This window comes from Nyctereutes procyonoides, unplaced genomic scaffold (assembly GCF_905146905.1).
Source record: "Nyctereutes procyonoides isolate TBG_1078 unplaced genomic scaffold, NYPRO_anot_genome, whole genome shotgun sequence".
In the NCBI taxonomy this organism is placed as follows: Eukaryota; Metazoa; Chordata; class Mammalia; order Carnivora; family Canidae; genus Nyctereutes; species Nyctereutes procyonoides.
Window position 1 is genome coordinate 1,966,655 of NW_026575137.1, and position 23,985 is coordinate 1,990,639.

At 37.3% G+C, this 23,985-nt stretch overlaps 1 protein-coding gene across 3 annotated transcripts in view; it reads left to right on the forward strand.

The window, feature by feature from the left end:
- RALYL (RALY RNA binding protein like) overlaps positions 1-23,985 on the forward strand; it is a 713,351-nt gene that overhangs the window by 187,347 nt on the left and 502,019 nt on the right. For all 3 annotated transcript variants that reach the window (XM_055303495.1, XM_055303496.1, XM_055303497.1), the window contains exon 2: positions 22,028-22,180. The gene's annotated coding sequence lies outside the window, so the exon portion shown is untranslated. The remainder of the gene's footprint in view (positions 1-22,027; positions 22,181-23,985) is intronic.

Sequence of the window (23,985 nt, forward strand, 5' to 3'; positions counted from 1 at the left end):
CAAACTCCCTGCTGAGCCACCCAAGTGCCCCAAAGCAATAAGATTTTTGACTAGTGATACTACTCACTGGGTGCCTTTGAACTAGTGTTTAACATGGTAGCCTCTTTCTGGAGCACATTATTTTGATAAGTTTTTGTTTGGAAAGGTGAACTGTTTTTTTCTTTCTTAATTTTCCCGAAACAACTGTAATCAAAAACAGATATCCACTTAATGGTTTTACCTTCAGGATAATTACATTTGTGCTTATATTCCTTAACACTTTCTTACTTCTCTGTAAACTGCAGCATAAATTTCAAAGTGTTGTTTAAATTATTTGTATCATAAAGGCAGCCATTTACTACTATTTCTGGTGCTATGGACTCAAAGTACTAAAAGAATAATAATAATATCTTCATATATTTAACTCCCTTTAACACATATAGTCTGTGAATTAGACAGATTCCTATTTTCAAAAGTAAATGTGCATCTGAGAGTTTAATTTGTTTCTTTAGTAGTATGTCTTCTTAGACACATAAGAAGAAATAATATATGTACATTTAAAATTCAATTTCATAGACACCAGCATCCCTCTGAGAAGAATATATGAGTTTGGGAGACTGGAGAATTGGCCTTCATAAAATCTCATGATGTTTTTTTCTGAGTTATTTATTTATAAAATGATCAAAATGCATTACTCACAAACCATAGCTTTTCTTTTCTTTCTTTCTTTTTTAAACCATATCTTTTCATAATAGCAAGCAGAGTCTAGAATTACGATAATGATATGGTGCCTACAAGACCTAGCTGACATGCCATGTTGAGACGGTGACTTCTGTCCTTGAGACGCTTCATTTAGCTTTTTTCATTGACCTCCAAAGTATAACCCCTTACTCTGCATTGAGATCGCTGTAAAACGGAATATGATCACTTTGACATCATATTTTCTTGTTTCAGATGAATTCATACGATTTGCTCATTTATTGAGTGTTCACCACATGCCAGATCAAGGGCCCTAGCTCTGTATATCCAGTTTTTGACCTTTTACATCAAACTGCTGGTAGTCTGTGAACTTGGATTTCAAGTTCAGTTTTGCTCTTGGAAGCTGCCTGTTTTATTCAGTACCTGTTCTGCTGTTAGTTGCTGTCTGTTTTCTCAGGCTTAGCTCCATCCTCTGTGGGTATGTCCCAGATCACTTTCTCATTTAGATCAGGTTTAATCTGAACAAGGAAATTTACCTTTGAGTGGTACATTTAAAAAAAAAAAAAAAAAAGAAGAAGAAAGAAAAAGAAAATTCAGATTGCTTCCATGGGAAAATCTTACTCTAGAAGGCATTGGGAAGATCCTTACAATTTTAGTAATCCTCCAGTGGACTGCTTAATGATGATTATTTAATTATGCTTATTGTTGATAATAACAGTGGTAAGAGAGCTGACCAAATTAGGACTAGATTAAAGTGTTTTTTCACTGGTTTAAAAGCAATGGTTTATGTCACCTTGGCTAATTGTACAACTTTTACTCCCATACAGTGAGGTTATAGTCATTAAACCTATACATTCACGTACTTGTAAATAAAAAAGAAAGTAGTACTTCCTAGCATTCTTATTGCTCTGGCAATGTGTTTAAATATATTCCTGATATCAGCTTTAATAACAAATACAACTTGAAATAAATTTAATGACAATTTAAAATATTTCCCACAGGTGATAGCTTAAAGAAGAATATATTTTCATCTAAACTGTCCTTCATGGCCTATGAAAATATGCCTTTTATCTGCTTTATTGCTGGTTGATTGAGGTTTACATTGAGAATGTTTGTGGATAACCTGATTTCACAAGTTGTTTAGCTAATTGTGTTTCATCCATTACTCTGTCAAGTGTTAAGAAACTTAAATGCTGGTAGTCTGTGTGCTTCTCAAAGTATCAAGTAACTTATTATATAAAGATTATGCATTCTGTTGTTGGGTCTTGGTTAAAATTCTGATTTTGCCCCATTTATTTTTTTATTTTTTTTTAAATTTTTAAAATTTTTTATTTATTTATGATAGTCACACAGTGAGAGAGAGAGAGGCAGAGACATAGGCAGAGGGAGAAGCAGGCTCCACGCACCGGGAGCCCGACGTGGGATTCGATCCCGGGTCTCCAGGATTGCGCCTTGGGCCAAAGGCAAGCGCCAAACCGCTGCGCCACCCAGGGATCCCATGATTTTGCCCCATTTAATGTTGTACTGGTTACTTAATTTCTCCAAAGCATTGGTTTAGTCATCTGAAAAATGGGAAGAATGATGTCTGTCTCATAGACTCCTTCATTCCTCACTTCCAATCCGTGTGTAATTTTTTCCTCTCTAATATATATATATATATATATATATATATATATATATATATATATGAAGCATCATATGTCTCAGATATAAGCCAGTGTATTTTCTTCCTTGGCAATGTGTAGTGTCTGGTTATCCTTATTCTATATCAAGAGCTGCCCCTGGTGGACCTTTGATTAAAGAAAAGATAATCTTTCCACCTGAGTTCACCAGGCCATGAGGCTTCCTGCTTCTAAGAATGAGGATCAGATGATGTAAGATAAATTTAGATCAGATGGGAAGAAAAATAGAAAAGGTTGTTCTTTTGCTCCTTTAGAGTGTAGGAAAAAAAGCAAGCAGCCAAGCACATGTCTCTTACTGTTTAAAATCCTGTAAGTGGAAAGGAGCTGGGGGAAAGCCAAAGGCAGGGCAAGTCCCTGTGTCTCCTGTTACAACTGGGGAGAAGATTGTAGCTGCATGGGATACGCCGGCCTCCACGGCAGGGGCCCACACAGAGCAGAACAGCAATATCACAACTCATTAAGAGGAGAAGAGTCAAATTAGCCCTCCCAACGTGGCCTAGAAGGATACAGAAATCTCTGCCTGCTTTGCTGTGGGAGGAGTGTGTGCACTGAGCAGTGTGCTTCCATCAAAGTCTCCATAACTGAGTGTGAGGTGTTTGACGGATTGGGCAGCGTTAGCAGGACCTGATGATAGATGCGGTCGATTTCAGAAGGTCCACCAAAGCCACTGAAAGTCCAGGTGAGACCACATGAGCAAATCCGTGGTACATTACCACAAGATTCCATTAGGAACAGATCCCAACTAGAGAATCCAGAAGACTCCCTAGACCAGGTGGTAAAGGGAAATCACCAAAGAGAAAGGGAAGACCCAATGTACAGCCCAGGCCCTGTCTTCTCTACTCTCCATGAGAGCATTTATTTTTTTAAAGTCTTATTTATTTGAGGGGTGGGGGCATGGGCAGGGCAGAGGGGGGGAGGAGAGAGAAACCCAACAGACTCCACAATGAGTGTGGAACACCACGAGGGGCTTAGTCTCACAACTCTGAGATCATGACCTGAGCTGAAACGCAGAGTCGGTTGCTTAACCAACTGCACCATCCAGGTGCCCCTCTCCATGAGAGTATTTAAATATCCTTCTTTACCAAAGTTAGATCCTCCTATAGTATTTTCTGTACTTTTAAGATTTACTATTTATATCTTGGTCTTGAATCCACTATGATTTGTGTATGTGTGTGTGTCTGTATGAAGTGTAGTCAGAATCTAATATTACATTTTTTCCATGTGGATAATAACTTCTTGTTTCAGCACCATTTATTAAAAAGACATTTCTTTCCATATTGAATTATAGTGCTGCCATTATCAAAGGGTATCTCTCTCTCTCTCTCTCTCTCTCTCTCTCTCATCTACCATTTATCTATCTGTGGATTCTAGTCTATTCTAGTGGTCTGTTTGCCATCCTCATATAACTCAGCACACCGTGTTTGTTTATTGCCACAGTGTAAAAAATTAATCTGGGCTATCTGGCAGGGAATGAGCCTTAACTTCATTCTTTTCTTCCAAATTGAAAAGTGTTTCAACTCTTCTTGGCAGTTTAATATTTTAGAAATTTAGGATCAGTTTCTCTAATTGTGTGGGAAACTTTGCTAAGATTTTGATTAAAATTGATGGCAGTGTGTAGGTAAATAGAGGGACATTGGGCATAGTTGCAATATTGAGTGTACTCCATCTAACAACGTTGCATACCATTCTCCCTCTCTTCTCTTTCTGGTGTGCTACAGTCCCTCAGTAATATTTTGTGAATTTCCAAAAGACAGCTGGCATATCTTTTGTTGAGCATTCCTGGGCACCTTATTATTTTGTTGCTATTATGAAAGGGGTGGGGTTTTATCCTACTTATTCTTTCTAAACAGTTATTTCTGGCATAAAGACATGCTGTTGATTTTGTGGGTGGATAGTGTGTCCAGTGTCTTTGCAGCCATCTCACTAGTTCTTTTAATTTTTATTTATTTATGATAGTCACACACACACACAGAGAGAGAGAGAGAGAGAGAGAGAGAGAGAGAGAGAGAGAGGCAGAGACATAGGCAGAGGGAGAAGCAGGCTCCATGCAGGGAGCCCGACGTGGGATTCGATCCCGGGTCTTCAGGATCGCACCCTGGGCCAAAGGGCAGGCGCTAAACCTCTGCGCCACCCAAGGATCCCATCTCACTAGTTCTGATACTTTCCTGATTCTCTGGGATTTTATGTGTAAGCACTACTTAGAGTTTACAAATACAATTTTACCAATGTTAATATTAATAGACATTTTGATGTATCTTTATTATATTCCTAGTTTTATGGGCATATTTTTCAGATGTCTCCTTTAAGTACTGTTTTACATTTTTGATAGCTATTTTTTATTAAGCTAAGAAATCTAACTTTCTTTTTCTAAGAGTAGTTCCATCCAATAGACAATGTATTTTATTCAGTATTTGTTTCCTTTTATTGAAAATGTTACATGGTTTTCCTTTTTTTCTTTAAAGATTTTATTTATTTATTTGAGAGAAGAGGTAGCAAGAGAGACATAAGCCAGGGTGGACAACCCCCTGAGCAGGGAGCCTGATGTAGGGCTTGATCCCAGGACCCCAGGATTATGACCTGAGCCGAAGGCAGATGTTTAACCGACTGAGCCAAAATCAGGTGTCCCTGATTTTCCTTTCCTAACCTATTAAATGAAATATTACTTTCTCCTGTCGAGTTATACTCAGCAGACATATCACTTTATCATTTTTTTACTTTCCTGTTTTCATGCTGCATAGTTGTTGATATGATTATTTTAACTTGTTTCAGGCTCCCCATGTCTCAGCGTTTGACCTTGTTCTCACCTCTTCCTCCCTTCACAGTGCACATGTACATCTCTTCCTTCATTCAACACTCCTTCTAACTTAAAGTAAGAAGTATCCTTCACTGAACTCTTCCCAACGTCCTGAAGATCCTGCTCCAGTACTTATCCTTATTTCATTTTTGATCTATATCTTCTTTTCTACTATTTCTATATTCTTTGCTTCCAAATGTGCATATGCCTCTTTCCTGTAGTTCCTTCAGCCTGCATTCACATTTGAGGTGGGCCCACTGTTTTCTTTATTTACATGAAATTTCTTGAAGCCTAGAAAGCCCTGATGCTCAGGACCACAACTCCCTCCTCATTGCATTAAACTGGACTAAGTTTACCTGTGACCTAATTACGAAGTCAATCACCCTGTTTCCATCCTTCATTCAATTTAATCTTGGTGCATCTAACATGGCCCTCTGCCTTCTTTTTATTATTATTTTTTAAGATTTTATTTATTCATTAGAGAGAGAGAACAGGGGGAAGGGAAGAGGAAGACAGAGAAGCAAAGTCCCCTTGGAGCAGGGAGCCCAACCACATGGGGCTTGATCCCAGGACTCCGGGATCATGACCTGGGCTGAAGGCAGACACTTAATCGACTGAGCCACCCAGGCACCATGTCCCTCTGCCTTCTTTACAGACAGAGGGAGAAGCAGGCTCCATGCAGAGAGCCCGACGTGGGACTCGATCCCGGGTCTCCAGGATCGCGCCCAGGGCCAAAGGCAGGCACCAAACCGCTGTGCCACCCAGGGATCCCTCCCTCTGCCTTCTTGATATGGTTTTCTCCCTTAGTTTCTAGAACACTATTCTCTAATTTTCTCTCTATCTAACTCATCATTGTTTCTGTGACTTTTTTCCTTACTCTTCTCTCCTCTGAATATTAATGAATGTGTACATAAGAAAAAACTAGAGATCATCTTTTGAAACATTAAAGATCTGTTGAAGGCAGCCCTGGTGGCTCAGCGGTTTAGCGCCACCTTCAGCCCAGGGCCTGATCCTGGAGCCCCGGGATCGAGTTCCACGTCGGGCTCCCTGCATGGAGCCTGCTTCTCCCTCTGCCTGTGTCTCTGCCTCTCTCTCTCTCTGTGTGTCTCTCATGAAAAAAAATAAATAAAATCTTAAAAAAAAAAAAAGATCTGTTGAATACAAAAGTTCCATAGGTGATTGGAAATAACATCGCTATCTAAATGTGGCTTTTGAATGCTTAAATCATAAATAGATTATATGACCAAATTAACATCATCAAGAAATTTATTTTATTTTTGCATTAGAGATGTTTTCACTCTTCTTTTTTGTCTGTGTAATGATTGGGAAAATCGTGCATAAGAATATCAAAATATAAACATGTGCTCCTTAAAATACCCCATTTGGGATAGGGATTAAATAGGTTATTTTTTAAAGATTTATTTATTTATTCTAGAGAGAGCAGAGGCAGGGGAAGGACAGAGGGTGAGAGAGAATCCCAAAGCCAACTCCTTGTTGAGGAGAGAGCCTGATGTGGGGGTTGGTCCCAGGACCCTGAGATCCTGACCGGAGACGAAATCAAGTCAGCTGCTTAACCAACAGAGCCACCCAAATGCCCCTAAATATATTATATTTTATCAACATTAAACCAGCACTAGGATAAAATACTGTAGTGAAGTTTCTTTATAATTGAAATATGACTGACATAGCTCTTTTGAAATAGTTATTCTTAAGGTTGCCTTTGATTTTTTTCCCCATGGTTTAACATCCTCAAATAGGTCTTCGACGTCTTGCAAAAATCTGTACATAATACATACTGATGCAAGAAAATGTATCAACTAAGCAGATTGTTCTGTGATGGCTTGGACTATCAGACATTTGCAAGTTAAATTCAATATTACTGTATAAATTTAAAGAACTAACTGAAATTAACATAATTTATTTGTTCGTTAGTGAAAAACCAAAATTTTAAAGTTCTTCAAGCTATTTTATACGCTTATTAGGATAATTATAATTATTCATTTTTATTTAAAAATTAAACCACATTAAGCATACAGTGTTTGCTGAATATAAAAATATAAATCATTGAATTATAAATGATTTTGCCTCCAGCTGCCAACTTGAAATGCCACATATTTCACTGATCTTCATTATTTCATGTGATGTTGAACCATTTGTGGTCCTTGTGCTGCCATATGAGAAACAGCAATATTCATCAACCCTTTATGCTTCTTGAAGCAGAAGGTGTTATTTCATTTGTGAGCTCGTTTTGTGATATAAACTGATTGAACCTCTTTTATTTTTCTTTGTAACTTTAAATGATGGTAATCGGTCAGAAGTCCCCAGTGAGGGTGTTTATTCGTTTTCTCTGTGGTGGTAGACCACAAGCTCAGTGAGGGTCAGCAGTAAGTTTATCTTATTTACCATTATATTCTTAGCACTTAACAATGCATGGTTAACATGAATGAATGCATTTATTTTCAATTTCTTTCTTTACTTTTTTGGATATAATTATTAATTTAAATGGCCTACCCCTGTGTTCTCATCACAACTTGGTACTTGAGGCTGTCAGAGGAACATTAATACATGTTGCCCCCGTCAGAGGCCTTTCATTTAACTGAAGTTACAGATTAAGGAATATCGATCAGCAGAAAACATTATATAATTAAGATCCTTCTAGAATATTGATCGCAAAGTATAAATCATGTAGATATTCATAAAAGAGGGCCTTCCAAAGAAAAGCAGAATCATAGAAACAATAGTTGGATGAAGCTCAGAGAAGAAGTATTTGCAATAAACAGGTTGCTTACCATATGAATGGAACAAGATATTAAGGGCTTGAGGAAGGAAAGATCATAAAGCATTGGAGGGGCTTGGAGGACCCAGGGTTCATTAAAAACGAAAAGAAGATGTTTGGGAAATTGAATGGCATTTGTTTCTAGATAATAAAGGATTCTGAAAAGCAGGTTAAGTATATTTTACTTTGGGGAGAAAAAAATAAGAATTAATGAATATTTGTGAGGAAAAGAAACAGCTAATGGTATATTGCAGTCGCTTATAAATTGGATACACTGAAATACAGTGTGAGATTGAATGAGTGAAGACCTGGATTTAGGTGGAGGTAGCAGGGATGAAGGCAAGAAGAAGATGGAGTGATTGATTTTAGATAAGTAAACAGAAAGAGGCAAACTACAACCAAGCTGTCAAATTTGGATAAAGGAATGAATTGAGGTGCTCTAGTCAGAGGTAGGGAAATTGAAAGATGAGGGTTGGTTTTGACACATGAAATTTGAGATGGTAGCCAAGTAGTTAAATGGAAATGTCCCAAAGAATAAGGAGCTACTCAGACTATATCATGTGAAATGATTTCCCTGTCCCACCTTTTATATCAAATATACATACATGTTCACACCATCTGTTCTTTTTAATTGTGCCTGTTTCTTCTAGAACATTTTCATCTTACAGGATTTTGTTTTAACAAACTCATTTTTGTAATTTATTTTATAAATGCCTAAGTACTTCAGTAGGCTAGTGCAGATATCAAGAAGAGTGAAATGTTATGCAGTCATTTTAATACAAAATTACCTATTTGAGAAAGACATAAAGTTTCCTTTCCTTTAAAATGGGGATGATAATTCTTGCCCTACCTAGCTAGGAGGGTTGTTGTAAGGATCAGAAGAGATGATGGGTATGAAAGCTCTTTGAAAACTAAAATCCTTTACAAATGCAAGCTATCATCATCGTGATTATACAGTGCCCTCTATATGAACCTGAAACAATTTTCAATTTTCATCTATCATGTCACTCTTCTAATTCCTGTAGAGCATGTCCCACAAGATTTTTATCATAGGACTCTATTTTAATCAACGACAATGCATTTTCATGAAAGCATAATATTGTTTCTATAATAGATATTCTTTGAACTCTGGATGAAGACTAATACACATTTCAAGGACCATTATACTTCTGAGAATTTTTTCCTATCTCTTTGATTTTATAGCTTCCTTTTCCCCGTATTACATGGGTGCAATAAAATGACTTCATCAGGTAAAGTATGCTATAAAAACTTAACTGTCAATCCCATCCTCTCTTCCCCTAACTTCCTGTCTCCCACCCTCTGAGTTTGGGTTCTCTAATAAGCACTACCCATGGGCTTTACCCATTGGCACTGGCCCGGCCTAGTGATCAAACCAGACATTGAAGGTGTAGAAACACAATGCTGTGAGTCTCAGGATTTAGTGCAATTGGGTTTGAGGCTTGGTGCCAACCCAAAAACTGTTGTGTTGAAGCGAGTTCTGATTTTTCTTAACTTTCTCTATGTTTTTGTCTGTTTATCAAATTAGAACAGCCCTGATGCTTGCAATTCTGAAGGGCTTCTTTCTAGCTTCCTAGACCCTGGGAGGAATAGCCACATGGTTCTGGACCATTGCTTAGCTTCTGTCGTCATTCTTTGATAGCCCTTTTCTGGAATCTTCCCCATGTCCTCTCCTCATGATTGATTCTCTTTATGTCGGAACTTGACCAAACAGTTCTAAGTTAATGAAGCCCCTTGGCCTCTCCATTGTGGCTCTGCTAGCTGTACCTGCCAGGGCCAGGTCTATGGTGTTAGATACACCTCAGATATCCTACACTGCATCTGTAAGGTGGCCTGGGCATGGCCCTGAGCTTGACTGCTCACCTTCCTCATCTAAGTTTATTAGCCAGTTCCATCATGCTTCATATCTGGGAGGGCATTCACGTCCAGAACAAGAAGCCACATTCTTCCCATCGTATCATTCTGCTGCTTCACAATATGCCCTTGTTATATTTCACCCGGATGACGTTAACTCTCCTTTTTAGAAAATGAAACCTCGTCTCCTTTAGAAAGTTAACTCTAACTTTCTTTTTTTTTTCTTGGCACTTACACAAGAAGTGCACAAACATCCACTTAGGGAAGAGGGCACCCTGTCAGAACTGGGTCTTTTCTGATACTTGGATTAGGTCACGAAGTCACTGCAGATTTATAGTGGAAAGAGAAACACTACACTTGAGAATTTCCTATAATTGCCAGAAGCACCAAACCTGTAATTACCGTTGCCACTCTGGGAACTTCAAGTGAAGCCTCCATAGTTAGCCTTTGCCCTTAACCATCCTGATTTTCCTGCCATATTTTTCTACTTTCGCCTTTGAAAGAATTTATAGTAGAAATAGAAATTTAAGAATCCAGCTGAAGATTCCTAGAGACATACAAAGAATGTATTTTAAAAATTTCTCTGTTGCCTAACGTGCAACAACAGAGTGCAGAGAAATGTAATTGGTGCCAATATAATTGAGTCGATTATTTTAATAAAAGCCAGAGAGAGGGCAGCCCTGGTGGCTCAGTGGTTTAGTGCCGCCTTTGGCCCAGGGCCGAATCCTGGAGACCGGATCGAGTCCCGCATTGGCTCCCTGCATGGAGCCTGCTTCTCCCTCTGCCTGTGTCTCTGCCTCTCTCTCTCTGTGTCTCTCATGAATAAATAAATAAATAAAAATTTTAAAAAAAGAACTTAAAATAAATAAAATAAAAGAGAGTTGACTAACCCTTTCACTGAGCTCATGATGTAAGTAAGGCATGTAGCACTTTAAAAAAAAAAAAGAAAGAAAGATTATTTATTTGAGAGAGCATGAAAGAGGAGAAGAGGAAGAGAGAATCCCAAGTGAACTCCATGATGAGCACAGAGCCTGACTTGGGGCTTGATCTCATGACCCTGAAATCAGGATCTGCGTGAAACCAAGAGTTGGTTGCTTAACTGAGTGAGCCACCCAGGGGCCCTAATGTAGGGCTTTCTAATTTAGCATTTCAGTGTAGCTCCACCAAGTAGGTATTATCTTTACTCCATTTAAAAAAATGTGGACCTTAATGGGCGCTGCAGATGAGGTCAGAGAGCTCACAGGTTTGCCTAATTCAGCAACTGAGGACTGTCACATGGCAATACCACACTCCTGAGTTCCATGGAGAGATTCCTACCCCCTGGTGACCACTTCCTTGCTTAGATTTCTCCCTTAGCTCCACTTCGTTTTCAGAGGAAATGACAAAGGAGAGTCACAAGGCCTTTTATTAGATCCTGCCATCCAAGCACTCATTTCCCTTCTTACCTTCCTGTGCTTCATCCGCTCTGAGCCTCTTGTACAGCCGTCATATCTTGTCCCTCCCTTCTACCTGGGTAACTGAGGCCTGCTTTGGGGGCCGGATCCATTGGGAAGGCTTATGTGTGGTGTGAGTTGGCCTCAGTCAACATCTTGTGCAATCTCTGTTGGAGCCATTAGTACCAACTCTGGTTGCCTTTGATTAAGCTTATGCAGGTACAGACTGCCTCTTTCGTTTTTGTTTCCTCTTTTTTTTCATCTATAAAATAAATATAATAATAGCTACCTTGTAGATTTATTGGGAGGATTAGAGGTAATGTATGTAAGTAAAGTAACTAACAGTGCCAGAGACATGGTAATAAAACTAACAATAACTCATATTTATTAAACTCATTTTCTGTGTGCCAGGTACTATGGTAGGCATTTAACGTGTATTATCTGTAATTCTTATGTAATGATTTTATTCAATGGCCTGAACTCAAAGCCAGAATAAGCAGAAAGCACTTTTACTTTTTCTCTTCAACAGTGTTATCAAATCTTATGACCCTGCAACTTGATACATGTTAGGCAGAGGCCATAGTTTCAGACTATCAGTTATAAACACAAGTTAATTTCAATAATTAACATTTATTTTCTGTCATTAAGATTTCTAAGCTATTCTTAATGCAAATGAAATTCAAAATGTCGCCCTCTCCCTCAGCTGAGGCCTGACACCGGCTCTTGCCCTGCATTTCAAAATAGTGTTGGACTTGACTGGAATTTTTCTAGTCCCTCTCAGTAAGCAGTGCCTCTGTCATTGGCAGGAGCTGGCTGCATTGTGGGCTGTGCTGGTAGGCCCTTTAGAGCCCTGCCTTTCCGCCTGTGCCACCACTACCTGGGACCCCAGCTTTTGGACAAGGGATGGAAGCAGTCTAGCTCTCACCCAGAGCCAGCACACAGCAACCAATCCCACAGCCTCCTTCTGCCCGGTTCTCCTACTTTGGCAGGTGGTTCTTCTCAGGAGATCCCATAAAGATAGCGGATTACATTCTGTGGTATACCCCGAGCTCACAGGAGGTGCAAGCATTCTTGTCGTGTCAGGAATCAGGATGTAGATCTGTCTGTCTGCTGTCCTCTCCACTTGCTCCGCTTGTGTCGACTGTGCCAGGCAGCATCCTGCTTTCTCCATTCTCCAGGAGAGAAAGGGACAGGCGTCAATGTTCACAAGTCCAAACTCCAAACTCCAGGTGCCACGTGTCAGCCCCTTGCAGACCTTCTTCACGGTGGTCATGCAGCAGTAGGCCTGCACATTTGTGCAGTTCCCAAGCCTGTGGTCCGAACATTGCTAGTCTTTTGTCTCAGAAGTGCCCTACTCACTACTCTGAGATCTCCTAGCGCTGGACATCTGAGATCTCATACCCTTGGACATTGTATGTGGAATGTGGGTGCACGAGAGGAGATAAGCCAAAACCCCTCCCTTAGATAACGTCTCACTGCCTCCATGACTTGCCCTTAATGCACTCCATAATTCTGCTCTTGACAGGCCAGGTGAGGTGTCATGTCAGTGGCCAGTTAGGCTGCTTGTTAGGAAACCCTAGGAGAGGTAGGAGCAGCTGCTCTTCACTACCTTTTCTCTTGTTCACCATTTAGGGCTTTAGCTGAAATATTTGAAACAACAGAAAAAGCCCTGCTCCACACCTTTGTATATCTAAAGCACTCATTTACATCTGAAAAAACCATGATTCTAGAAGGCAGGTTATCTTTCCTCTGGCCACCAAGCTTATTTAGTGAAAGTCCAAACCCCATTTGTATCAGGTTAGTGTAATCCCAAACTGACTGCTCTGTTCACTGTGCTGTTTACTTCAGAATGTGATTTTTCAGTTGTAAATGGTTACCAAAAGGCACCTCTAAATTGCGATAGACAGCGATGGCACTCTTTGGGATTTATTTAGATAACTTACAATGTAAAATGGAGGTTTGATGCTGTAGACATAACAAGGGTTATCCAACTTAATTGACTCCCATATTTGTGCTGGTAACTATTGGTAATTTCCCGCCAGGTAAAGAAATCTTTGATGGAGCTAAAGCAGTGCCTAGCTCATTGTGAGAATTCCATAAATACTTGTTGAATGAAAGACTGTAGGAATCCAAACTCAGCTGATACAACTACTCCTAGCAAATGGTGGCCAGTGTTGAGCTCTGTTGAGTGGTTTGATTGTGTAGGTCTCCCTGTTATTCATCCATCCATCATCAACCCTTATGTTCAAGAAAATGTCTTTAGCATTTTTATTGGATGACTGCATGTCTCTTACATGCAACTAGGAGAGATACCCGGCTCTCAAAAGAAGCCTGATTGTGTCAGAGTTGAAAATTTAATCAGAAAGAACCAATTTAAAAGAGCTAAGTTGTAGCAGAATGTAGAGAATTCTAACTTTGAATAGAATCCTTTCCTGCTTCATGGTAGCCTCAACTTTCTTTCAGCTTTTAAGTGAAAAAATACTGGCAGATGGCCACTGAAGAATAGCGTAATACTGTACAATATTTGTTCTTTTTCCCTCAACGTTCAGATGGGAAGAAAATCTGGATAAATCTCAGGGATGTTTTTAGGAATTTTAGAAACTGTTCTCTCAGGTTAATTTATTAAAGATCAATTAGTAAAAATACCATTGGAAATGTTTAGTCCTTTTCTTATAGATATTATTTATTTATAGAGAGAACTTATGGAAGAGATGTACATATAAAATTATGTGTGAAAAACAGAAATATTAAAAACAGCTATAGCTATTTTATATGATCTGGTATTTTTGCACTTAATACCACATATCGGACACTTAAAAATACATTTCCATATATGAGATTCTTGAAAATGTAAAACTATAGTGAGAGAAAGCTCATCAGTAGTTGCATGAGAGGGAGAGGATTGACTGCAAAGGGGCACAAGAAACTTTCAGGAGTTGAAAATGTTCTATATCTTGATTGTGGTGGTGGTTACATGAATATTTTCCATTTCCCAAATGTATCAAATAATATACATCAAATAATCTAGTGGGCGAATCTTTTGTATCTACATTATTGTTCAATAAACCTGGGGAAGAGAAAAAGAAAAAAATCTTTATTATTGAATTTAGATTTTCATTTTTGTTTATATTTCTAATAAATTGAATAGGACCACGGTAAATATTCTACTTTAATTATGTTCTACATGGCATAATAAAATCTTAAGTTTCAAATGATCTTAAACACCATTTAGTGTAATCCTTTCTTCCTTCATTCACTCTTCACTCTTCATTCATTCTTCACTTAGTGGCTTGTTGCTGGATACATTAAGTCAAGGCATAATCCTTGCCTTGGGGAAGTGTATTAGTTCTTATCTATTACTGTGTAACAAATTGCCCCCAAATTTAGTAACTTAAAACAACACACATTTATCACATCACAGTTTCTGTGAGTCAGAAATCCAGACAGGGCTTATCTGGGTCTTCTGTTTTAAGATGTCTTACAAGGCTGCAATCACAATGTCAACCAGGCCTGGGATCTCTCATCTAAAAGCTCAACTGGTAAAAGGTGTGCTTCCTAACTCACTAACCTTACTGTTGGCCGAACACAGTACATGGAGTGCTGTTCACCTCGGCCTCAGTTACGTGCTGGCTGCTGCTGGAAAGCCGCTCTCATTTCCTTGTCAAGTGACCCCTTCCAATATGACCCCTTCATCAATGAGTGCAGACTGAGAAGATAATAGAGTTAGCTTGGAAGATAAAGTCACAACCTTTTATAACTTAAACACAGAAATGATATCCCCTCAACATGGTCACATACCCTTGGTTAGAGAGAAGTTGTTTGGGGCACTTGGATGGTTAGTGGTTGAGCGTCTGCCATTGGCTCAAGGAGTGATCAGGGTCCTGGAATCAAGTCCAGCATCAGGCTTCCAACAGGGGAGCCTTCTCCTTCTGCCTCTGTCTCTGCCTCTTTCTCTGTGTGTCTCTCATGAATAAATACACAAAATCTTAACAACAACAAAAAAAAAAAAGAGAGAGAAAAAAAGAATTTACTCATTAGAATTAACAAGGACATCGATCCTAGGAGGCAGGTATCATTGTCAGACATCTTAAAAACTGTTTCCCACGGGAGCCTTGTTGATTCAACTATTGGTCTTAATCCGTCAAGGAATCACTCAGTAGGTGCTTTAACTCTTTTTATTTTACAGAAAAGTACATACATAAGAGTGCGGGCTTTATAACCAGACTCTTTAACTTCTGCTTCTATGACTTCTAGTCAGAGAGCTGGAAATTTATTAAAAAATTATTAAAAATTAGTTCCCTCACCATAAAATGGTACATACATGATCACGTCACTGTGAAAATTAAACACAATAATGAAAGTAAAGTTCCGAGCACGGTATCTGGCAAATAGCAGGCATTCAATAAAGGTTAACTATATTTTTTCTATTATCCTTGTACAAATCTTATTCCTGACCTGAAATCTACATCTCTGAAACTTCTTCCTTGTTGAATTTAGGTGAAAAACTTGGTGCTTACTAATCAAGTCATATTCACTTCCAAACGGAGCCCTGCCTTTAATTTACATCGAAAGACAATGCACGTGCTCCCTTTGTATTCTCTCCTCCCCTGCATGTTCCAAGCTTCTCAGTTTCCAGAAATGTTCCTGCATAACATGATCGCAGGCCTCCAAAGCATGTATTCTGGATACACTTGATAGGTTATAAATCATCACACAAACCTGAATAACCATAAAACAAGTCAATCATCCAGAATAAAATTTTTCCACTGAAGATAATCCATAGATACTATTCTTACCTCAAGTTAATTCATAAGCATCCTGACCTAGGACCTAATCTAGATGCGTATAACCAGGTCAAACATCTTTCTCAAGGCTTGCTGAGTTTGTGAACAGTTAGTATAGTTATTGCAAAAATTAATATCAAAGCATAAGGGAAGTATTTTAATTGATAAATAACAAATCTATGTACAACAAAGCAATAACTACATAAAAGGAATATATTTACAACAAAAAATACATTTACTTCTTAAACTGCTTAGGTAACTTCCAAATTAAGACATGATCCTATTAAAAATTCAATATTTATTTTAGAAGCAAGAGCATTTTAGCAAGTGACCTATAAATTAAGGTTAGTATCTTTAAGTACGATGTTACATATCAATTGTATTTCAATAAAAAAATTAAAAGGGAAAAGATTAATACGCTTAAACTTAACATCCCTGAGAAAAGGTGTCTGAAGTAACATTCTTGCAGTAATTAATTTTAAGTGTTTCACCATTGATATTTGTCATTCTTGGAGTTTTTATTTCATAATCAGCTTCAAAAAGGGAAGATAATGCATTTAAATAAAATAATTTATCCTCATATGAATGTTCTCTATAAATAGATTCTACCTTAGGATACAACATGCACTTTTAGCTTCTTTAATGTTTATAAGGAATATTGGTGATCATGTTAATATTGTTAATATGTTCAATGTTACTCAACAGAAAACTAATAAAATGTCATTATTTGAATTTCTGTTGTAAAGAAAAACGCAGGTGCTGCTGATGAATTATTTCATTTATAGATTAAATTTAAGTTTTTTTTAGAACTAGTTATATTGACATTTCTTCTTCAAAAGGAAAGCAAGTATAAATACTTGGTCATAGGAATCCTCAAGTATTTTCAGCTTCAAATCCCAAGTTATTGAAAATAACTCCAAAAATTCGTTGATAAAATACATAGAAAATTTTATTTATTATTTATTTATTTATTTATTTATTTATTTATTTATTTATTTTTATTAAATATTTTATTTATTTATTCACGATAGACATATATATATAGAGAGAGGCAGAGACACAGGCAGAGGGAGAAGCAGACTCCATGCCAGGAGCCTGACGCGGTACTCAATCCCGGGACTCCAGGATCGCACCCTGGGGCCAAAGGCAGGCGCCAAATCGCTGAGCCACCCAGGGATCCCCTGAAAATTATATTTTTCAATGTTTTCATTCTACCTTTTTGTTGGAAATGCAGCAGTGGTTGCATTGGAAATAAGATATGACAACAAAGACAGAAACAAAGAATGCATAAAGCTTAATTTCCATGGGCATGGTCATTAAATAAATACTGGTATTCCAATAGAAAAAGTGAGCTTATGATAACAATCGATAAGAATGCATTAAATGGGGACAGTGGTTGTGGGTTATGATTTTTATTTTCTTCAATGATGCTGAATGCTTTGCCAGAAACATGTATTGCTTTAACAAGCAGAATTGAATAATGTTGATCTTTCCATTAAAAATATATTTTGTGCTAAATCTGTGAACCAAAATAAAAATGAACTTAGTTTCATTATGTTTCTTAAGGAGAATAATTAGAAAATGCTATCATTTTTTTAAAAGTAGTACTTTCTATTTTCTTTGTGTACTTCTAAGAATTGTTCACTTAGGGAAAAATTAATTAATTAAATTTAAAATAAATTAATTAAATTAAAATAAATTTATTTATTAAATTAAAATAAATTTATTTATTAAATTAAAATAATTTTTTAATTTAAATTTATTCACCAGAAGCCCTGTTGAGAGATATCTGCCTTGGCTTGGGCAAACTTTTCTTTTTAAAAAAGATTTTATTTATTTATTTTGACAGAGAGATAGAGCGCAAAAGCAGAGGGAACAGCAGGCTCACTGCTGAGCAGAGAGCCAGAAACAAGGCTTGCTCTCAGGACCCTGGGATCATGACCTGAGCCAAAGGCAGGCACTTAACCACCAAGCCACCCAGGGGCCCCAGGGAAAAATGTATTTAGACCTACTTTTTTCTTTTTGTGGAAATCCTTTGTATGTAATGGTGAATTATCAAAGAAAGTATATTTTGTTATTAAGTCATTAAAATTCAAAGTCAAAATATTTGTAGATTTATCTTCAGTAATTAAGCATCATATTCATATTTGGTAAAGATTTCATGATAGCGTATTGATAAACATGGTATACTTATAACTATAAGAAAAAAATCTGAGCAAGGTGTTAAATGCTTTTGTTTGGTGACACATTTTATTCAAAGAATAAGAAATAATCTCTTTCTCTGCAATTCAATTTTAGGGGTCAGTTTTAGACTTGCATTAATATTGAGCAGTGATAAAGGTAGAAATTTTTGCTCTAAGTACCTTCATTATCTTATTGCTAAGTCATCTGACTCATGTTAAATGAAATATATAAAGAATCATGAGGTACCGAAACTATGTTCCTGTACTTTGCTTTCAATTTCAATTTCATGCCTATTTTGATGAAACTGTGAAAGTAAGTTAGAGTTAAATAATTATTAAAATCACCATTAGACCATTTGTAAGCTATCATTTTCAAAAAGGACACTCATGAATATTACTGTGCTAGTTAAAATCTAACTACTTAAAACTATTCAGTAATTATAGATTATCTATGCCTTGTTTGTTTATTTATTTATTTTTCTATTTATTTATTTATTATTCATTCATTCTTTTTTCCTTTTGTGTGGATAAACTATACCTGAAATTTATTATTCAATTTTGTATGATGACTTCTTTTAGAAAATACTGTCATGTATTTGAAATGAAGCTTGTCTAAAAAAGCATTTATATAGATCTTAGAAAAAAAGTGTTTTAAGGATTTTAAGTAATCTCTACACCCAACATGGGGCTTGAACTTACAACCCCAAGATCAAGCATCTCATGCTCTACCAACTGAGCCAGCCAGGCACCTGTAATCCCTAGTTCTTAGAAGTTGATTGAATCTTAGGTCTGCATTTAATATTTCAACCAGCAATGTTATTTTGCTTTAAAAGTCTGGAAAAATAAAGTTGATTTTTGCCTTTTAACATATAACCATCTGAAATAGTTTCATTCATTCACTCATTCATTTTTCAGTCCATTCAATAAACATCAAACATAACCGGGGATCCAAGCACTTGCAGACCAGAAGGGGAAATAACAGGCAGATGCGAGTATACACACAAAGAATGAAAATTGCCTTGATATAGATATTTTGATATTGCCTATATTTGAAATGCCTAGTTCTCTCTCTCTCTCTCCCTCTCTCTCTCTCTCTCTCTCTCTCTCTCTCTCTATTGAAAAAATATAACTGAACCTCAGTGTTACCTTAGTTTCAGGTGTACATGTAGTGATTTGCCAACTATATGTTATGCTGTGCTCACCACAAGTGTAGCTCCATCTGTCAACACACAACGCTATTAGAGTACCACTGACGCTATTCCCTGTGCTGGACCTTTCATCCTCATCACTTACTGATTTCATTACTGGAAATCTGTATCTGCCACTCCCCTTCATCCATTTTGCCCATCCCCCCACTCACCACCCCTTTGGCCATCATCTTATTTGTTCTCTTTATTTATAGGTCTGTCTGTTTTATTTTATTTTTTTAGATTCCACATATACAGAAAATCATATTTGTTTTTGTGTGTGTGTCTGCCTTACTTGACTTAGCATAATACTCTTTAGGTACTTCCATATTGTTGCAAATGGCAAGGTCTCATTCTTTTTTATGACTGATATGTCATTGTGTCTATACGCCACATTTTCTTTATCCATTTATCTGCGGGTGGACATTTAGGTTGCTTCCTTATGTTAGCTATTGTAAATAATGCTGCAATAAACATAGCGGTGCATATGTCTTTAGAATTAGTGTTTTCATTTTTTTTTAGTACTTAGTTGTGGAATTACTGAATCATATGGTATTTCTATTTTTAACTTTTTGAAGAACCTCCATACTGTTTTTTACAGTGAATGTCCCACTATACATTCTTACCATCACACGCGTTCCTTTTTCTCCACATCTTCTTATCTTTTTGATACTAGCCAAGTCTGACTGTTATAAGGTGATATATCATTGAAGTTTTGATTTGCATCCATTATTCTTTTTTAACAGAGTAGCAACTCAGAAACTTACATACACTTATTATACGTATTTTTAAAGTTTGTCAGTAAGCTTTTTAGAGTTATATGAAACATGGTTTAAAAACTATCACTTAGAAAAAAATTGGTCCTGTTAGGATTACTGAGATTGTCTTCTGTTTTTGTCTATAATCAAGCCATATGAGGCCTATTATCTAATATGTAAATTTATTTCCTTTAAGCATTTACCTTACAGCACCCAAAGATGTCTACCTCCTAATCCCCAGCACCTGTGAATAGGTTACTTGGCATGGCAGAGGGACTTTGCTGATATGATTAAGGATCTGGAAATGACAGATAGTCCCAGATTATCCAGTTGGGCCCAGTGTAATCACAGGGTTCTTATGAGAGGGAAGGAAGATCAAAGGTGGAAGAAGATGGGATACAGAAGCAGAGGTTGGAATGATATACTTTGAAAATGGAGGAAGGGGCTCCAGCCAGGGAATGTGGACAGCCTCTCCAGGGTGTAAAAGGCAAGGAACAGAATTGTCCTCAGAGCCTCCGGAGGGAATGCAGTACTGTCTGTACCTCAATTTTAGCCCCCAGAAGACTTGACTTGGGCTTCTGACCCCCAGAATTGTAGAGAATAAATTTGTGAGTATTTAAAAAGATTTTATTTATTTGAGAGAGAGAGAGCGAGAGCACATGCACAGGAACAGGGGTTGGGGCAGAGAGAGAAGCAGACTCCCCACTGAGCAAGAAGCTTGACATGGGACTCAATCCTAGGACCCTGAGATCATGACCTGAGCCAAAGGCAGGTGCTTAATGAGCCACTAGGCGCCCCTAAATGTGTGTTGTTTTAAGTTACCCAGTTTGTGATGATTTGTTACATAGCAGCAATAGGAGACTAATGAAAACCTGCATAGCAGTAACCCTTCAATGGCTACCTTTAAAAAAAAAATTATTAAGAATCCTAGGTTCATTCACCAGATGAATCATTGAAGAGATGCTTATTTATTAGAGCAGAATGTGAAACCTTTTTATTATTTCCAGGGAAACATAGGTAGGATAGCTGCAAATTCTACCCATCAAGTCAAATAAGTCTTCAAGGGTGGCAAAGCCACATAAAAGCAGGTGCTGGTGTAGCCTAGGCCAGAGCCACTACATTTACTGATTTTCATACTTTCTTTTTAATGGAGACTCCAGATACCACTGGAATTTTAAGAAACAACATAAAAGTAAAATATTTGAATGTGAATACTTTAGATGCTTCCTTGACTGTCACACATTCCAAGAGAGCCTCTCCTGGTAATAATCTGTGTGGTGCTGTTACTCTATCAATTGCAGACAAGCAGAAAGCTGAACCCTTTATTGCTCCTTCTGTTTTCTGGGAGTATTTGGTATTAGACTGACCGATAGTCTGTTTTACAGGGGAGGGGAAAAAGCTGTAATAACTTCTATGCCATTATTTTTGAAACTCTAGAGTTCATTAAAACTCTCTTTGGCTTTCTTCACTGCCATCTTTCTTCCTTCTTATGAATTATTCAAGGCAGATTTCAGTTGAGGTAAATAGTTTGATTTGAAGGTTTTTGTATCTGGATTTAGATGCAACAAGAAGTGTTAAATGCTCAGAATTTTAAGTGTACAGAATAGCACAGACTCAGCTATTAAGATGGAAGACATTTGCTGTTAACGCTCTGGGGCTGCTGTTTGCGACTTCAGCTTGGTACTATTTGTCATTCTGAAGTAGGTAGGCATTATGATGCCTGTGGTATAAATCAGACTTTACAGAATGCTTGGTCCCCAAGCACTTTGAACATTCTAATCCACTTCTCAGTTTACAGAACATGTTTTGATTTTACAAGGTAAAGTTTCCCTTTTTTATTTAACCTTGCCAATGCATTATTAATCTCTATTATTTTTCAGGTAATATATACCAAACAACAAACAAAAAAAACACACATTAGCCTGCATGTTTCTCTTGGATAAAATGAGGTTGTAAGTTTTGAGTTCTTCTTTCAACAAATAATGTGAAAGCTAAGAGGACCTAGGAAACATTTCATTTTTATATAACTCAAGGTAAGCCTGATTTTTTCTTTCATAGTAGTCATCTCTTCCTTGGATTCTGTGTCTTATTTTTAACTTTTAAACACTTAGCTCGTGGAGTTTACATACCTGAAAAACTGATATATGGAACACATGGCTGGAAACTACATTGCTTTGGAAATAATGGGCAGAATCGGTTGAGTGCAACGTAGCACATTTAAAAACCAATCCAAGGAAATCTTATTATAGTTCTGTCATCTGCTAAAATTCACTTCTCTAATGTCAGTTTCTGTTAAAGCAGTCTACATAAAATTATGTTCATGAAATTATGTCCAGGTGGTACTGCTTTTAGGCAAAGTGTTTTATTCACATACTCTGCTCTAACATGATTTTTTTTAGCAGCAGGAGTTCCATTTACTAAAGAATGATAAGAACTAATATTTAATAATAACTGTGCGCTAGAGTGTGTGCTAGGTACTTTACATGAATCATCCATGGGAATGCTCACAGTAACCCTATGATAGAGTTTTTGTAGCATCCCATCCTATACCTAGAAAGTTACTTGCAGAGCACAGTCTTGAATCAGTCTGTCTGACATCAAAGTCCATGCTCTTCAGTACTCAGCTAGGATTACAAATTCAAAAGTGTAATAACATAGATTTATGAAGTTACCCAGTATAATGAACGAATTTAAATTCATTTACATTAAAAATATACACTGGACTGGACAGCTTTAACGTGTTTGTGGACTGTTTTCGGCTTTCAACCTCTGGTTTCAAACTCTACAGAAAGCTACACTGCTTTCAAAGGCATTAGTGTATGTGCATAATTATTCTTTTATTCATTTCAATTTATTCAGGTTTTATCAGAGACTGTAAGTGTGCAGAGGGCAGAACTACAGTGTCATAATTACTCTTGCGTGCCAGATACCCACCCATTAACCCAGGCATGTGGTCTGTCTGGTGTCAGGACAAAAGAAGGAGCTTCCTGTCTGAGTCTGGGGGAGATAAAGAAATAAGAAGAATGTTCAGACTCAAAAGTCAAGGGAAAAGTTGAGTTCTGAGGAGAGACAAAAATTGAAGGGGCTAGAAGAATGTATTAAGATCCAGTCTACAGCACCAGTGGTCTTATGGCTATGAATATGAGAGAGATGGCAGCTGCTGAAGGGAGCTAGGCAATACTTCTACACCAGCCTTGTATTTGGTCTGCGATTGTACAAGACATATTTTAAGGCAGACTTAGGTCATTTTTAAGGGATGTGGGATGAAGTGTATGCCAGTACTACACATAAAACTTTTTTTTTTTTATTTATCCATGAGAGAGAGGCAGAGACACAGGCAGAGGGGAACTCCATGTGGGACTCAATCCTGGGACCCCAGGACCACGCCCCGAGCCAAAGGCAGATGCTCAACCACCAAGCTACCCAGGCATCCCTCCATATAAAACTTAAAGATAAACAAAATGTTTAAACCCTGTAAGAAAAAGCTATGGAGGTACCATTGATTTAAGTTCTCTGAAGGGATTGTCATTCTTTAAATGTTAACTAATGGAGAAGGGTAAGAAAATATTTACTATTTGTCTAATTGTTTAAGGAAATATATTTTTATGAATTAGTAAAATTCTTCTGGATATATGCAATTAAGCTATTCCTTCTCAAAAATCTGTAATAGCTCATCTTAGTTTTAATAGCCATCCTTTAATTTGATAAGTTATTTAAGTTCTCTGATGCTTAATTTTCATGAAGTCGGGTGTGTGACTTTTAAACTTCTTTCCAGTGGATATGCAGATAAAATATGAAACTTGCTAATCACTGAGATTGTGTCCTTAATCAAAACCCT